Raw genomic sequence first — 3,310 nt, forward strand, 5'->3', positions numbered from 1 at the left:
AAGTTATTTAAACTTTGTGCCTCAGTTTCTTCATCTCTAAAATGGTAAGGACCCTTCTAGAGTAAAGGCGGTCAATATGTAGTAGTAAAGACTGGTATTGTTGTTATTACACTTGATTTATGACTTTTAGATGCCAGGCTAGTTGTTTGACATCATTAATCCCTATGCTCAAAAGAACTCTATCCCCATTTTATAGATGTGGAAACTGAGACTCATGAAGTTTAAGTCACTTGCTGTGTTACTTGACCTGGCCAGGAGCAGATCTAGGAATTGAACTCAGAACTGTTCAGTGTTAAGGCCTATGCTTTTCACCATTCCATGACTGAGCTCCCTCAATTCCCCACTTGTGACTTAGTTGAGCTCACCAGACCCAACAACATAACTGTGCATGGTTTGCCCCACCTGTGTCTGGCATAGCCAAGTCCACCTCAGGAGCCTGCACATTTGCATGGCACTGAGTAAGAAGAAGAACACAGCATGTGCACACACACACCCCACATGTACACATGTCACTAGTGACCAATCTACAGGATCACAGTCCACAGAGAAATGCTCCTACACTTACCACCTCACTCAGAAACAAAGTGATCTGCACACACGTGCCTACCCCCACAGGGGTTGCATATAGAGTCCCAGGGAAAGGGATTTGTCACACAGAGAGACCATTATACCCAACATCACAAAAGAGAATGTTGTTGTTGTTAAGTACCACTGGGTCAGTTCTGACTCATAGCAACACCATATAGAATTACCAAGGAGTGGCTGGTGGATTTGAACCACCAACTTTTCGGTTAGCAGTCCAGTGCTTATCCTACAGTGATACAGCGTACAAATGCACAAACACCCAAAGCATGTAGTAACACTTTCTGATGTCCAAATACACTAAGCTAGTAAAATATAAACAATTACACATGTAGTCACTTACACAAGAAAATAAATTTGGTTTTGTTTTTGGCAAGAAATCGTTTACACAAATACATTCAGAAATACATAGTCACAATACACCCACTATCACACATTGTCAAACACTCACCATACTACCACAATATACTATAGAACATCATAATGCTTGAGAGGCATATGTATCACACAGAAAAAAACTAGTCAAAATCCAGTTCCTAAGCCCACACTCCCCAGACACACCTATACAGATCAGTGGAGACAGCCAGGCACACACATACATGCACACACACAGATTTAATCTCCTCTCAGATCCTCTGGGAAGCTGGCTTTGACCCAGTAGTCTCGGCCTCCTGAAGTCTTCAGGGCATGGGGGCCAATTGAATCCCCTCCCCTTCTTTTTCCCAGCTGAGCCCAGGACAGCCAGCAGAGAGATAGTCCATCAACAGTGGGAAGGGAACCAGTCTTGAGGACACTTTGTCTAGCACCATAGCCAGCCTAAACTGGAGCCAGCAGGTGAGAATGAGAGGCTGTTCTCCCACCTAATTTTACTCCCACCACATACCAACCTTATACCCCAGCATTAGCTTTTCAAAAAGGAAAAATGGATTCTTCAGCAACCTCCTTTCCTGGAGGCTGTCTCTTCAAACCTTTCCCCCACCTGTTGTCACCTACCTGTCCAGGTGCTCTGTCTCAGGCTCAGAGCTCCAGCGTGGGCAAGGTCCCGAAGGCAAATGGGTGGAGCCTGGTTCCATCTTCTAACACCCCACCCCACCCCACCCCTGCCCCAGTTCTAGTTCCCTCTGCAGCTGCCCACCTCCAGTTTCAGGCCCCCTGGGCAGCCCCCTCCCTCTCTTCTGCCTGCTTGCCCAGTGTTGTTTCTCTTCTCTGAAAACCAGACTAGGGACTGGGGGGTGGGGGGAGGATCCCAGGAGAGGAAGTGGCATCTGACAGCCCCAGCACCAAACCTGGGGGGCTACAGGGGGGAGGGGAGGAGCAGGGAGGCTTCTCATTGTGTGAGGGAAATTTTATTTTTAACAGATGCTAAGGCAGATGGCGCAGAATTAACAGAAAATGGGAGAGGAAAGAGAGGAAGAACATTACTGACTCCGGAGAGAGTGGACATTAAAAAAATAAAGAATAAGGGAATGAAAACAAGTTTAAGTGCTCTCTCCGGGGGGGCGGGGGAGGGGAGAGGAGCTGAGAGGCAGAGAGGGACAGAGCAGTGTGGTGATAACCAGAGGCGTGAAATTACAAAAGTAAAATTTGTGGGACTCGGGAGGGGCTGAGAAGGCTCCAGTTTCATTGCAAAACTCACTCAGAAATTACTGATGTGATGTTTGAGCTTTTATCATTAATAATAATTGAGAGGGGAGAGGAAGATAAAATGACTCTTAAGGGCTTTGGGGGGATGGGTTTGAGGCACCAGGAGAAAAGGTGCTTGAGCCATGGGGGAGGAGTAAGAGAAGAGTCTTCTCTAACAGAAAAAGGCAAACAAGAGAGAAAAACTCAGAGAGACCCAACAGAAACTGAGAGAAATGGAGAGAAGGGCAAAATAAAAGGAGAACATGCAAGAGAAAGAGAGAGAAAGAAGAGACACTGTCAAAGAAGAAATAAATAGTAAGGGGTGGGGGAGAGATTAAAGACTAGAGTCCTGGTATGGCACTGGACCCCAAGGTTGGTTTGAACCACAAGATAGGCAGTTCCAACTCACCAGCTGCTCCTTGGAAACCCTATACAGGGTTGCTAGGGGTCAGAACTGACTTAATGGCACTTACCAACAACAGCAAAGACTGGAGGTTCAGAGATAACTAGTTGAGACAGAGACAGAGAAACCGAAAAGAAGAGACAGAGATGGACTAAGAGAGAACCAGAAAGACAACATCAGAGAGACAAAACACACATACACACAAGTGGACAAGGAAAGTAGCTTCAAAGATGAGGGTGCAATGTTACAAATGACCAAAACAGAGACAAAAGAGCAGAGGCCTAGACAGGAGAGATGGATGGAAAAAAAGAAAGAGTTAAGGAGAGTAAGAGACAAAGACACAGAAAGTGAATGAAAGAGACAGAACAAAATGGAGAGAACAAAAAATGAAGAGTTTGAAAGAGACACAAAATGAATTAGAGACACAGAAATTTTTAAGAGACAGAAACAGATCCCCCACAATCAAGCTGAGAAAGAGACACTGAGACAGAGAAAAGGAGAAAGAAAAACTGAGCCAGAGGCAGAGAGATAGAGAGACAGAGTGGCTGTGGGGGAGACAACAGAGAGGGCAGGAAGGGAGGAAGGAATGGGAGACAAAGAGGAATGGCCGTTTATCTCTCCTCCCAAATTAATTGAGGCTACATCAGCCTGAGCCACTAAAACGGAGCGATTATGAATGGGTTAGTCACAGGTGGAGTTAAA

Source organism: Chrysochloris asiatica, unplaced genomic scaffold (assembly GCF_000296735.1).
Source record: "Chrysochloris asiatica unplaced genomic scaffold, ChrAsi1.0 scaffold00003, whole genome shotgun sequence".
NCBI lineage: Eukaryota > Metazoa > Chordata > Mammalia > Afrosoricida > Chrysochloridae > Chrysochloris > Chrysochloris asiatica.